The 15,487-nt window shown below is 38.7% G+C and overlaps 1 pseudogene; it reads left to right on the top strand.

Annotated features, from left to right (window-relative positions):
- The first annotated feature begins 814 nt into the window (after positions 1 to 814).
- On the top strand, positions 815 to 2,196 carry LOC114033505 (annotated as a pseudogene).
- The last annotated feature ends 13,291 nt before the right edge of the window (positions 2,197 to 15,487 follow it).

Genomic DNA, 15,487 nt, shown 5'->3' with positions numbered 1-15,487 from the left:
GGAGACCCAAAAAAATACTGAAGAAAATAACACCTTAAAAAATAGCCTAACCCAAATGGCAAAAGAGGTCCAAAAACCAAAGAGGAGAAGAATGCCCTCAAAAGCAAAACTGGACAAATGGAAAAGGAAGTACAAAAGATTACTGAAGAAAATGCTTCCTTAAAAATTAGAATGGAGCAATTGGAAGCTAGTGACTTTATGAGAAATCAAGAATGAAAAAGAATGAAAAAATAGAAATAGAAATAGAAAAAATAGAAAACAATGTGAAATACCTCATTGGAAAAACAACTGAGCTGGGAAATAGATCCAAGAAAGAGAATTTAAAAATTATTGGACTATCTGAAAGCCATGATCAAAAAAAAGCCTAGACATCATCTTTCAAGAAATTATCAAGGAAAACTGCCCTGATATTTTAGAACCAGAGGCAAAATAGAAATTGAAGGACTCCACCCATCTCCTTCTGAAAGAAATCCCCAAAGGAAAACTCCTAGGAATACTGTAGCCAAATTCCAGAGTTCCCAGGTCAAGGAGAAAATATTACAAGCAGCCAGAAAGAAACAATTCAAGTATTGTGGAAACACAATCAGGATACAAGAAAACACAAGATTTAGCAGCTTCTACATTAAGGGACTAGCGGTCATGGAATATAATATTCCAGAAGGCAAAGGAGATAGGATTACCCAGCAAAACTGAGTATAATCCTTCAAGGGAAAAAATGGTCATTAAGTGAAATAGGGGATTTTCAAGCATTCTTGATGAAAAGACCAGAGCTGAATAGAAAATCTCACTTTCAAATACGGGACTCAAGTGGAACATGAAGAGGTAAACAGGAAAGAGAAATCACAAGAGACTTATTAAGGTTGAACTGTTTACATTCCTACATGGAAAGATGAAATTTGTAACTCATGAGACCTTTGTCAGTATTAGGGTAGTGGAGGGTGAAAATTACATGTATGTATGTAGATAGATAGATAGATAGATAGATAGATAGATAGATAGATAGATAGAGGGCACAGGGTGAGTTGAAGATGAAGGGGTGATATCTGGAGAATAAAATTAAGGGGTGAGAGAGGATTATACTGGGAGAAAGAGAAAGGGAGAGGTAGAATGGGGTAAATTATCTCACATGAAACAGACAAGAAGACTTTCCAAAAGCTGTCCCACCCACTTTTTGCCTTGCGCTTTCTAGCAACCCGACTAGAACTACGACTCCCAGCAGTCCCCGCGCTGTTTCCCATCATGGCGGCAGGCAAGGAAAAACGTGTTTGAAGGAAAAGAAACCAGAAGGGGCTCAGAGTCTGCCTGGCTACCGAGCCATCCCCATCGAGTTCTCCCAGGAGCAGGCATCTTCTCACTTCCTCTACATCAAAGAGCACTGAGTTCGAGGGGGCGCCAAGTCCAGCTGGGCCCCAGACCGCACAGTCTTTGTCCTCTGTTCCCCCATACTGTTCAGAGGAGTGCCTGGCTCGGCTCTTTGCCGCCTGTGGCCCTGTCCAGTCCGTGCATTTGCACGAGAAGCCAGACCTGTCAGAGCCGCCAAAGGAGTTCCCGTCGGCGTTCTTCTGCCCAAAGCCTGTCCCGGTTTACACGTGGCTTACGTGGTGTTCAGGAAGCCGGCGTCGGTGCCGAAGGCCGTGGCTCTTCAGGGACCTCTGATCATCTCAACGGAGAGCCACCCGGTGAACACTGGCATTGAGAATTGGATCGCGGATTACGCAGACTCTCGAGTGGACCCGAGGCCCTCAGGCTGGAGGTAGACAAGTTCGTGGAAGAGTACGACAGGAAGACAGCCGCGGAAGCCGCCAAGGCAGAGGCGGAGGAGGGGGTCCCAGATGAGCAGGGCCGGGTGAGGGTGACCCGCAAGGGCCGGCGGCCTGGCCTGGCCTGCCCCGCTTCGGGGCCGCCAGCCTGCGCGTGCTGGAGAAAGCGCGCAAGGCGCTGCTTGAAGTCTATGCCTGGCAGCACCGCGAGACCGAGCTGGAGCCCTTGGCCCGGCTGCGGAGGGAGGGTGAGGAGGACGGGCAGAGAATCGCCTTGGTGCGGGCCGGCGCAAGTTCCGCCCACCCTGAGTCCGATGGCCAGGCCCCATGGCGGAGAGGGACCGGTGGCCGTTGTCCCGCGCCTGGTCTGCGGGATCCGGAAGGAAGCAGGCCGGCCCAGAGGGAGAGGAGAGGGAGTAGAGCCCTCGGCCCGTGACTCAGAACCCCAGCTTTCTGGGGGGGGGCTCCATCTCCACCAGGCTGCCGCCATTTTCCAGAGGATATAAATAAAGGACGCACAGCCCTTCTGGGGGAAAAAAACAAAAATAAAAACAAACAGACAAGAAAAGGCTTTTACAGTGCAGAGGAAACGGGAAGGTGATAAGGAATGAGTGAATCTTATTCTCATCGGATTTGGCTTAAGGAGGGAATAACATACACAGTGGGGTATGGAAATCTGTCTTACCCTACAGGAAAATAAGAGGGGAAGGGGACAAGAGAGCAGGAGGATGATAGAGGGGAGGGCATATTGGGGGAGGGGGTAATCAGAAGCAAATACTTATGAGGAGGGACAGGGTCAAAAGAGAGAATAGAATAAATGGGCGGGATAGGATGAAGGGAAATATACTTAGTTTTTCACGACATGACTACTATGGAAGTGTTTTGCATGACTACACATCTATAACCTGTAGGGAGATGCTTGCCTTTTCAAGGGGGGGGGGGGGGGAGGGAGGAAGGGAGAAAATTTGGAACCCAAAGTTTTAAAAACACATGTTAAAAAAATGTTTTCACATGCAACTGGAAAATGAGAAATACAGGAAATGGGGTATAGAAATCTGGCCTGCCCTACAGGAAAATAGAAGGGGAAGGGGATAAGAGAAGGGAGGGAGAGATAGTAGGGAGGGCAGACTAGGGGAAGGGGTATTCAGAATGCATGCCACCTTGGGGTGGGGGGAGGGGCGAGATGGGGAGAAAATTTGAAACTCAAAATCTTGTGGAAGTGAATGTTGAAAACTAAAAATAAATTAAAAAATAAAAAATACATATAAAAAAGAACTGTTTTTCATATCCTTTGATCATTTATCTATTGGTGAACTCGTTCTTATACATTTGAATGAATTCCTTAAATATCTTGGCTATGAGGACTTTATCAGAGAAATTTTCTGCAGAGATTTGCTTTTTGCCAGTTTCCCGTCTCCCTTACAAACTTAGCCACATTGGATTATTTGTCCAAAGACTTTTTAACATTATATACTGAAGTTTGTCTATTTTATCTTGTGTCTTTCCCTTGTTTCGTCATAAACTCTTCTCCTATCATACTTATGATAGTAAGCCAGCCAGTAGAATTTTATTAAGTGCCTACTATGTGTCAGGTACTGCACTAAATAGCAGAAGTACAAAAAGGGGCAAAAGGCAGTCCCTGCTCTCAAGAAGTTAACATTCTAATGAGGAGACAACAAGCAAACAAGTATGGACAAATAAGCTATATACAGGCTAAACAGGAAATAAAAGAGGAAAGACACTAGAATTAAGATGGATTGGGAAACGCTTCCTGTAGAAGGTAGGGTTTTACTTGGGACTTGAAGAAAGCCAGGAAAGCCAATAGGTGAAGATGAATAGGGATAGAATTCCAGGTAGGGGGTGCAGTCAGAGAAAAATCCCGGAGTCAAGAGATGGGATATCTAATTATTTCCTTGATCTTCTAATTTGTTTATGATGTGACTCCTTTTATCTAAGTTCTGTATCCATTTGTAGCTTATCTTAGTATACAGAGTGAGGTTTTGGTTTAAATTTAGTATCTGCCAGACTGTTATCCAATTTTCCTAACAGTATTTGTCAAATCATGAGTCCTTGCCTCAGTTGCTACAGTTTTAGGTTTGTAAAACACTAGGTTATTAGGGTTTTTGGTTTTGTTTTGCTTCCATATGTTGTGAATTTAATCTAATCCACTCATTGACCTTTCTGTTTTATAACCAGTATAAAACTGTTTTGATGGTTACTATAGTATAGCGTGAGACCTGGTACTGCTAGATCCCACTTCTACTTATTTTTCATTATTTCTCTTGAGTTACTTGAACTTTTGTTGCTCCAGATGAATCTAATTATTTTTTTTTCTAGTCATATAAAATAATCCTTTAGTTGTTTGGTATGGCACCAAATAAGTAAACTAATTTAGACAGTATTGTCATTTTTATTATATTGGCTCAGCTTGCCCATGAAAAGTCTGAGGTTACTATTGCTACTTCTTCCTTTTATTTTTTTTTTACTTTAGTTGAAATATAATTAATTTTGCTCTAACTATTTCAACTGTAGTAAATATTTATTGCACATACATTTCTTGTGCAATGGGAGTTTGGCATATGCCCAGGTCATCTAAGATGGAGGCACCCATGTGGAAGCTGCCTCTGATTGACAGGAGAACTGATATGGTTATATACATTTTGAGACAGTTTATTATGTAGTTCGAAGAAGCTTCTTTCCATCAGATGGATAACTGGAAATGGTAGCATGTTTAAAACCAGCTTTAAGATGTGGTCTTAGGATGGTCTTGATATCTTTCTGGTGTTTCTATGCGTGAGTAACCCATTCACAGCATGCTGTAAGGGAATCAAGACCTGGTAGTTTCCTTCCCTGTGTCATGTGACCCTAAGAAAAACCTCTTGGAGTATTGATCAGCCTTGTTTGTCTTTTCCAGCTCTAGGTGCAGGGAGTACTGTCCTGGATCTGAGACTTTTAGCCGTGGGGGTCTTGGAGCTCAGGATTCAAGGCCAGATATTGCAGGCAGCCCAGAAGGAAATTCCTGAAAAGCCAGGGTTCCAGGATACTAACCCAAGAGGGGTTTTGGACTTAGAACTTGGAGGAACAAATTCTAAGTAGGAAATGAGTTAAACTGTAAGTTCCCCTCCTGTCCCCAGAGATCAAGATGATATAAAGGGGAGTCTTATACCCCTCCCCAACAGTATTGGTGAAGAAATTTTTGTATATGTATTCTTACTATACCTTTGACGTAAATATTTCTTTGTAAAAGCTAATCTATTAGATGGTTAAATAAAACTGGGATGCTTGGACTTCTAAAATTGTGGGAGCATGATTAGTTGGAGGTATTAGCCAATAATAGAAGTGAAACACCCATACCAAACCTTCAGGGTTTCAGAGAATTCTGGTGGAAGGGGACATGTAATGTACCTGGCACTCAGAGAGTGGGCCCAAAATCAATCCATATTACACTTATAAATAATATATCCATTCTGGATATATTTGGATATAAATAATATATCCAAAATATAATCCATTCTGGATCCTCTTCCATTTTGGGGAGGGGGGCTGAATTCATTCCATTAATATTCAGAGATATGATCATTAATTATTTATTTCTCTCCACGTTCTCTTAATCTTTCTCATATCTTTATTCCTTGTTTGCTTGTTATGGAAAAGAGGGTAATGAGCAAAGAGTGAGCTCTTCATGATCTCCTTTCTGACTTATGATTTGTTTTATAATTTACAAATATTCCTTCTTTGAATCTTTCTTTCAACTCTTTCTCTTTCATTCATTTTAGTTGAATATATCTGCTAAATTTGTCTTTACCAGTTTGGATTAAAGGTCTCACTTTTTCATATTCTTTCCTCATTATAGGAACTTCTACTGGCATACCTTGATTTAACCTTCCTCCCTGCTTTGCTTTGCTTTCCTTTTTTAAGACAATCAAAACATAACAAAAGCATTCTAGGCTCTGTTTTGTTTGACTTGCTCTGTGACCCTGATGACATTTGAGTTCTAAGTGGATACTTGTATCATCCACTCCCTCTGCCTAAATGGCTTCTCTTTATAATGTCCCTTCTGATTTGTCACTCGTGTATGTGTATATGTGTTTCTGTTTCTCTTTTATGTTTATACTACAAAATTACTATATAACTCTGATCCTTCCCACAAGAAGAGAATATTTGAAAATCCTCTATTTCATATTCCATGATAGCATTTGCTCAGTTTTGTCAGTTAAGTTATTCTTATCTTTTGCCCTTTGGAATATTGTACTCTATGCTTTCTACTCATTTATAGTGATAACTGCGAAATCGTGTGTGATCATGACTATGATTCAATGGTACTTGAATTCTTTCTTTCTGGATGCTCATAATTTAATATCTTTGAACTGGAAGCTCTGTATTTTGGCTCTGATGTTCTTGTAAATTGTAACTTTGGGATTTCTTTCAAAAGGGAATCAATAAATTTGTTTTTCTTTTATCTCTTTGACATCTTGTCCTGATATATCTAGGAAGTTTTCTTTCATAATTTCTTGAGATTTTATAACCAGGCTCTTTTTTGGTCATGACTTTAAGTCCAGTGATTCTAAAATAATATCTCCTTGATCTGTTTTCCAGGTCAGTTGCTTTTTATATGAGATGACTTACATATTCCATTTTTTCTGTCTATCAACTTTGTTTTGATATTTCTGGTTGGCTCACGGAGTCACTAACTTTTTGATTTGAACCATACTAATATTGAAGGAGACCATTATTTGTGTAAGGTTTTATATCTCTTAAGCTAAGATGTTAATTCTCTATGTCTCTCTTCTATAACTGTAATTTCTTTTCTAATTCTTTCCTTTAACAATCCCTTTTCATTTTAAATGCCATTTCAATTATTACTCCATTTGTTATTGGGATCCCAATTTATCTTGTGGCCAAGCTGTATTTTCTTTGAGGCTTTGCTTTTAGGTGTTTTGGAGTTTTTTCCCCCTCTTCTGAGTTTGTGTCTTGGGTATCACTGGCATAATACCTCTTTATCATTCTTCCAGCCTTACTTCTTGGATTGGGACTTTGTGTAAGGTTCGGGCTGTGAGTAGTTTTAGTCGGATTGTAATGGCCTTAGAAGTTGCTGGTCTGTCTTATTTTGTTTCCTGCTGCTAGGGTTAGCCTGTTGTCAGAGTATAGCTTCAATATCCCCTTTCCCAGGTGACATATAGAGTGCCCCATTCCTTTTCTCCTTCTGGTGTCTGGCTTGTCTTCTGTTGAGTGCCAGAGAAACAGAAACCAGTTCTCCTCTGTTGCTGGGGTCTGGCTTCACAATCCTGGCCTGCCACTCTTCATGCTCTTGTTATTTATACATAGGTCAACTTTGTCATATTGTTCTGGGATGATTACCCACTATGATTTCTCCTTAGATCAGGTCATTAATCTTTGTTGGAGTAGTTGTAGGGGGAGCTGGACGACACTGCTTTTACCTTCTTTGTCACCTTGACTGGTGTCAAGATGATCATATTTAACATACCCTTCTGGCTCTAATAATTATGTTTTAGCTTTCTAAAGTTTCTTTTGGCTATAACAATCTATTCTTTATGGCATAAAATAGTCTGGGAAGTGAAAGAGAGTTCTGGGTTCCAGCAGAACAAGGAAAAAGCTAGCCTATGGGGAAGGGGGGCAGAGGAGAACTCATGGACAGAAACAAAGTTATCAGGAGAGAAGAGGTGGAGCTCTTGCTCCTGGGAGAGGTAGCATAGATGACATGGAGTGATTGGGAGATCTTAGACTGACTTTCAAGGGCCTGTATACTGTGGAGCCACTATATCCTTTCAGCATTACCTTCCGTGTATTCTAACAATATTAGATTGCTCTCTGTTCCTTGAACATGCTTTGAAGTTATATCACCTTGCATTTGCCTACCAGGTTATTTATACCTAGAATTCCCTTCCTTGCATCCACCTCTACCTTTTGGATTCCAATCCATTTCTTGAAAAGCTGGCAAATGACATCTCTTTTATGAGCGCTTTCCTAATTTCCAAATGAATTTTTTTCTCTCTTTGTACCTCATATATACAATTCTTGTGTCTGTATCATATACATCATATATCTTAGGGAGCTCATTTATTGATTATTCAGTTTCTTTTCATTAAGTTAAGTATCATATTTTCTCTCCAGTTAAACTGGGCAATTTATATTTTTGTAAATATTAATTAATTTCATGTACATTGTGAGTTTTACTGGCATGTAGTTGGGCAAAGTAGCTTCTAATAACTGTTTAATTTCAACTTGGTTGGTTATACATTGGGTATCCTCTTTCCTTTTAAAATCAAATTAGTCAATGGTTTATCTTTTTTATTATTTTCCCCATAAAACTAATTCCTAGTCTTATTTATGGGGCAGCTATGTGGTATAGTGCTTAGAGCACCAGGCCTGGAGTCAGGAAGACCTGAATTCAAATCCAGTCTCAGACACTTAATAGCTCTGTGACCCTGGGCAAGTCACTTCACCTTGTCTGCCTCAGTTTCCTCATCTGTAAAATGAGCTGAAGAGGGAAATGGCAAACAACTCCAGTATCTTTGCCAAGAAAACCTTAAATGGAGTCACGAAGAGTCAGACATAACTGAAATGATTGAACAATGAAGTTGTTTTTATTAGTTCAAGGTTTTTGTTTTGTTTTGTTTTGTTTTTTTTACTTTCAATTAATCTCTCCTTTGATGTTCAGGATTTTTAATTTGTTGTTTTTCTAGGTTATTTTTAGTTTCATGCTCAATTTATTGATCTGCTTTTTTCTCTTTTATTTATATAAGTATTTAGAAATATAAATTTTGCTCTGGTTATGTCTTTGGCCACACTTCACAAATTTTGTTATGTTTTCTTATTGTTGATGTTACCTTTAGTGAAGTTATTGATTGTTTCTATGATTTGTTCTTTGACCTGCTCATTCTTTTAGATTTAGTTTCTATTTAATATTTAATTTATGCTTCAAAAGCCCTTTATTAAATGTAATTTTTATTGCATTGCAATCTGAAAAAGGAGGATATAATAATTCTGCTTTTCTGCATTTGTTTCTGATGTTTTTATGCCCTAATACCTGGTCAGTTTTTAGGTGACAAGCTAAAAAATATGTATGCTACCTTCAATTCCCATTCCATAATCTCAGGAGACCTATCATATCTATGTAACTTTTTAAAAATTTAATTCAGCTAAGTAACTTTTTTTCTCATTTACTTTATGGTTTGATTTATCTAGGTGTGGAAGGGGTAAATTGGAGTCCCCCACTAGTATAGTTTTATTGGCTGTTTCCTCCTATAACTCATTTACTATTTCCTTAAATAATTTTGATACTCTGCCATTTGGTGCACATATATTCAGTATTAATATTAATTCATTGTCTGTGGTATCGTTTAGCAAAATGTAGCTTCCCTCTTTTAATTAGGTTTATTTTTGCTTTTGTGTTGTTTGAGATTGTGATTGCTATTCTTAGCCTTTTAAATTTTCAGCTGAAGCATAATAAATTCTGCTCCAGTTCCTTATTTTAATTCTGTATGTATCAATCTGTTTCAAGCATATCTGTTGTAAACATCTTATTGTTGGATTATGGTTTCTAATCCATTCTGCTGTCCTTTTCTTTTTTATAGGTGTGTTTATCCCATTCACATTCACAGATATGGTGCCAACTGTGCATTTATCTCCATTCAATAATTTTATATTTACCTTTCTCTTTTTTTTTTAACCTGTGCATTCAGATGTTTTGTTTTTGACCACTGCTTCCCTCTTAACTCTATTTCTTTCTCTTAGTCCCTTCACGTTCTATTTCCTATTGGGTAGGATGAATTTCTGTATGCAACTGTTTGTGTGTGTGCGTGTGTGCGTGTGTGCATGTGTGTGTGTGTTCTCTCTTAGAATCAATTTAGATGAGAGTGAGGTTCAAGTGGCAAGTTCCTCCCAAACACAAATTCCCCCCACCCCATTTTATATATTCTTTCTTGCAAACATCTTTTTTTTTTTTTTTGGCTTTTTGGTGAGGCAATCGGGGTTAAGCCCAAGCTAGTAAATATCATGTGTCTGAGGCCATATTTGAACTCAGGTCCTCCAGACGCCAGGACTGGTGCTCTATCCACTGTGCCACCTAGATGCCCCTGCCTGAACATCTTTTTATTCGATAATTTTTCTTATTTTTCTCCTTCCTCCTTTTTCCAGTGCTACCTTTTTTCCTCTTCCATTCTTCTTTTGAGATAATCCTGCCATAATAGACTCACACCCATGTCCTCTAAGTAGAGTCTTTCTAATTGCCCTAATGATGAAAAGTTCTTAGGGATTACAGGTGTCATCTTCCCATATAGAAATATAAACAGTTAAACTTTGTTTAGTCCCTAATGATTGCTCTTTCATGTTTATCTTATTATGTTTCTCTTGATTCTTGTGTATGAATGTCAGATTTTTATTTTAGCTCTGGTCTTTTCAGCAGAAATGTTTGAGAGTCTTCTATTTTATAAAAGTCAATTTTTCCCCAAGCAGGGTTATACTCAGTTTTGGTGAATAGGCTATTCTTGGTTGTAATGTTAGCTCCTTTGCCTTCTCCAATGCCATATTCAAGTCCTCTGTTCTTTTATTGTGATAGCTGCTAAATCTTGTGTGATCCTCATTATAGCTCCATAATTTTTGAATCATTTTTTCCCCCTGGATGTTTGCAGTATTTTCTCCTTGAATTAGGAGCTCTGCATTTTAGCTATAATATTCCTGAGAATTTTCATTTTGGGATTTCTTTCAGGAAATGACTGGTGGAGTCTTTCAATTTCTATTTTTCACTCTAGTTCTAAGATATTTCAGTAGTTTCTCTTTATAATTTCTTGAACTAGGAGGTTTTTTTGATCTCTTTTTTGTTCATAATGACCAATAATTCTTAAATGATTTCTCCTGTATTTTTCTAGGTCAGTTCTTTTAGCAATTAGATAGTTCATTTTCTTTTCTTTTTTTCATTCTTTTGACTTTGTTCTGTCCTGGTTCTCCCTCTACCTTTCTGTTCTTCAGACTCTGCTGATTAGTCATGTCATGCCCTAGTTGTGAGTGTCCTTTGAGAAACTCTCCTGGGTTCTCTTTTTATCTCTCTACGTATTCTCATTTGCTAATCACATCAGCTTCCATGAGTTCAATGACTATCCCTATATACATGACTTCCAAATCTATATAGCAAACCCTCGTCTTCCTCCTGAGTGCCATTCCTGGAATGTCAACTACCTAATGGACCTTTCCAATTGAATGTCTCATATGCACATCTTAAACTCAACACATCCAAAATGGAACTCATTATCTTTCCCCACAAACCTGCTTTCTTCCAAATGTCTATGTTAATTATTAAGTACTCAGCACAGAGCCTGGCCCATAGTAAGTACTATTTATTATTATTGCTGTTGTTGTTATTATATTATATATTATTATATGATATATACAATTATATAATAAAATATAATATTTATATATTATATTATAATATATAATAATATACTCATTAAGCTTCTAATTATTATTATTGTTGTTGTTGTTGTTATTATTATTGTTAGGCACTACTATTCTTCTAGTCATCTAGTTTCATAATCTCAATATCATCTTCAACTCCTTGCACTCACTCAGCATATCTACTACCCTTCTCTACTCACACAGCCTCTACCTTAGTTGTCCTTCCAACATCCCACTCCCCCAACCATTGAATAGGGGAACAAACTTTGTAGAAATGTGACCCAGAAAATACCTCTGCAGGTTCTGTAGTCTCTTAACTTGGCTTCTTACTAAGTTTTTGTCCTCTAATCCACATTCCATGCCCTCTTGCTGAACAAATTGCAAGAACTCCTTGTTACCTCCAGAGCTAAATATAAACTTCCTCTCTTTGACATTTAACTGTCTTCACAATCTGACCCTTTCCTATCTTTCCAGTCTTAGTATTACTCTCTTCCTTGTCATTCTTGCATACTTGCTTTTCCACAAATGGGATAATCCATCTTTCACCTCTGTGACTTTTTACTAGCTGTTCCCCATGCTTGAAATGTACTCCTTCCTTGCCACCACCTCTTGAAATTCCTTGTTTCCTTTAAGAATCAGTGTAAGTGAGACTTCTCAACCCACGAACGCCAGAGACAACTTAGAAGGTCAGTGGGAAAAGTCTGTAACTGCGGTGAGAGAAGAAGCTAGGTCTCAGCCACCCTGAGGGCAGCGGCTGCCTCCTGAACTTCCGGCCCACAGACCGGGGAATCGAATGGTTGATCAGAGGGGGATTGCAAGGATCTCTTTGCCAGTGCTGAGGCAGGAATCTCTTGCTTTGCCTGTGCTTGGATCTGGGTCACAGTTCTGAGGGTCAGTCCTGGGGCGAGAAGGAGCGCTGGCATGGTAGAGCTTGTTGTGGCGGTAGAGAGGAAACACCTCACCCCTATCATAGCACCTTGAAAGAACTGAAAATTTACAGGTCCCTAGAAGTATCTCTGAAAACAGCTGTACAAACCCCCGAAGCTTGTGACAGTACATTCTCCACATTGGAAGCAGACTTTTACCTTAACAAAGAGTTTAAAACTCAAGTAATTGGCCGGGATCATGAGCAAGCAGCGCAAAAAGAGTCAGACTATATTATCTTACTTTGGTGACAAAGAAGATCAAAATGTACAACCAGAAGAAGAAAACAAAGTCAAAGCTCCTACATCCAAAACTTCCAAGAAAAATATGAATCAGTCCCAGGCCTTGGAAGAGCTCAAAAGGGATTTTGAGAAGCAAGTAAGAGAAGTAGAGGAAAAACTGGGAAGAGAAATGAGAGTGATGAAAGAAAATCATGAAAAGCAAGTTAACAGCTTGCTAAAGGAGACCCAAAAAAATACTGAAGAAAATAACACTTTAAAAAATAGCCTAACCCAAATGGCAAAAGAGGTCCAAAAAGCCAGTGAAGAGAAGAATGCCCTAAAAACCAAAATTGGTCAAATGGAAAAGGAAGTCCAAAAGATTACTGAAGAAAATACTTCCTTAAAAATTAGAATAGAGCAATTGGAAGCCACTGACTTTATGAGAAATCAAGACACTGTAAAACAAATCCAAAAGAATGAAAAATTAGAAAACAATGTGAAATACCTCATTGGAAAAACAACTGACCTGGAAAATAGATCCAGGAGAGAGAATTTAAAAATTATTGGACTATCTGAAAGCCATGATCAAAAAAAGAGCCTAGACATCACCTTTCAAGAAATTATCAAGGAAAACTGCCCTGATATTTTAGAACCAGAGGGCAAAATAGAAATGGAAAGAATCCACTGATCTCCTTCTGAAAGAGATCCCCAAAGGAAAACTCCTAGAAATATTGTAGCCAAATTCCAAGCCAAGTTGACCATGTATTAGGGCATAAAAACCTCACAATCAAATGCAGAAAAGCATTTGGTTTTGAGGTTTTTATGCCCTAATACATGGTCAATTTTTGTGAAGGTGCCATATACTGCTAAGAAAAGGCATATTCCTTTCTACTACTGTTCAATTTTCTCCAGAAGTCTATCATATCTAACTTTTCTAAAATTCTATTCACCTCCTTAACTTCTTTCTTGTTTATTTTTTGTTTAGATGTAGCTAATTCTGAGAGAAGAAAGTTGAGGTTCCCCAGTAGTACAGCTTTACTCTTTATTTTCCCCTGTAACTCATTTAAGTTCACCTTTAAAAGTTAGGATGCTATATCAGTTGGTGCACATATATTTAATATTGATATTATTTCATTGTTTATGGTCCCTTTCAGCAGGATGTACTTGTAGGCCGCTAGGTGGCACATTGGATAGAGAGATGGTCCTGGAGTCAGGAGGACTTCATCTTCAGACACTTACTAGCTGTGTGACCCTGGGCAAGTCACTTAACCCTGTTTGCTTCAGTTCTTCATCTGTAAAATGAGTTGGAGAAGGAAATGGCAAACCTCTATAGTATCTTTGCCAAGGAAATCTCAAATGGGGTCATGAAGAGTACAACATGACTGAAATAACTCAACAGTAAAGTTTCCTTGTCCATCTCTTTTAATTAGATCTATTTTTGCTTTTGCTTTGTCAGAGATTATGATCACTATCCTTGTTTTTTTTGCTACAGCTGAAGCATTTTAGATTCTGCTCGAGGCCCTTACGTTTACTCTTTGTGTGTTTCTTTGTTTCAAGTGTGTTTCTTGTAAATAGCATATTGTAGGATTCTGGGTTTTTGTTTTTTTGTTTTTTGTTTTTTGTTTTTTAATCCGTTCTGCTATCCATTCCCATTTTATGGGTGAGTTCATCCCATTCACATTCACAGTTATGATTATTAACTTCATATTTCCTTCCATCCTATTTTCTACGTGTTTAGCCTTTCTCCTCCTCCTCCTCCTCCTCCTTCTTCTCTCTTTCTGTCCCTCTCTCTCTCTCTCCTTTTACACTATCCCCCGCACAAAAATGTTTTGCTTCTGAACCCTACCTCTCCAATGTGCCCTCCCTTCTGTTACCCCCCAATTTTCTTTTCCCCCTCCTTTCCTAGTTCTCTGTAGGTTAAGATAGATTTCTATACCCAACTGAGTGTGTGTCCTTCCATCTTTAGCCAATTCTGACAACAGTAAGGTTCAAGTGTTGCCAGCCACCACCACCCCATCTTCCCCTCCACTGTAAAAGCTCTTTCATGCCTCTTTTATGTAAGATCATTTACCCCATTCTACTTCTTCCAGTGCATCCCTCTTTCTTACCTCTTAATTTTGTTTTGTGGTATATCATCCCATCATAATCAACTCATGTCCATACCTTCTGTCTATATATACTCCTTCAAACTGCCCTAATAGCAACAAAGTTCTTAAGAGTTACAAGTACCATTCTCCCACGTAGGAACGTAAACACTTTAATCTCATAAAGTCCCTTAAGATTTCTCTTTCATGTTTACCTGTTTATGCTTTTCTTGAGTCTTGTGTCTGAATGTCAAATTTTCTATTCAGCTTGGTCTTTTCATCAGGAATGCTTGAAAGTCATCTATTTCATTAAATATCCATTCTTCCTCCCACCCCGGAAGGATTATATTCAGTTTTGATGGATGGGTGATTCTTGCTTATAATCTTATCTCCTTTGCCCTATGGAATATCATATTTCAAACCTCCCAATTTTTAAGGTAGAAGCTGCTATATCCTATGTTATCCTAACTGTGGCTCCATGACATTTAATTTTTTTTTTCTTTCTGGCTGCTTGCAATATTTTCTTCTCAACCTGGGAGCTCTGGAATTTGGCTATAATATTCTTGGGAGTTTTCATTTTGGAATCTCTTTCTGGAGGTGATCAGTGAATTCTTTCTATTTCTATTTTACTCTATTTTATCATCTGTGAGCTGAGAGCTCTAGAAGTTACTGTTGCTGATTCAGTCATCCTCTCTTCCCCACCTCCTGCCCCCAGGCCCATGCTGTGTTGCTGGAGTGTGGCCTGCTGCTGGCCTACCTGGGCCTCTTGTGTTATTCTGTGCTCCACTCTCACTTTAGTGAGACAGACCTTTCCTATTGACCTTCTAAGTTGCCTTGGACTGAAAAATTATTTTACCTCATCCTTTTGTTGGTTCTGCTATGCTAGAATTCATTTTGAGGTGTTATTTTAAAGTTGTTTGGAGGGGAATTTGGGAGAGCTCAAGCAAGTCCCTGCCTTCTTGGCTCTACCTCCCCCTGCCCACCATTCTACAATCCATTCATATTTTCCTATTTACTGTTCCTCAACCATATATCCTATCTTTGTGTTTTATATTGGCTAACTCCCTTGTTTAGAATATTTTCT

Source organism: Vombatus ursinus, unplaced genomic scaffold, assembly GCF_900497805.2.
Source record: "Vombatus ursinus unplaced genomic scaffold, bare-nosed wombat genome assembly UNPS02007284.1, whole genome shotgun sequence".
Classification (NCBI taxonomy): domain Eukaryota; kingdom Metazoa; phylum Chordata; class Mammalia; order Diprotodontia; family Vombatidae; genus Vombatus; species Vombatus ursinus.
Note: the sequence above shows the minus strand (reverse complement) of the source record. Positions and strands in the feature narration are given on the sequence as shown.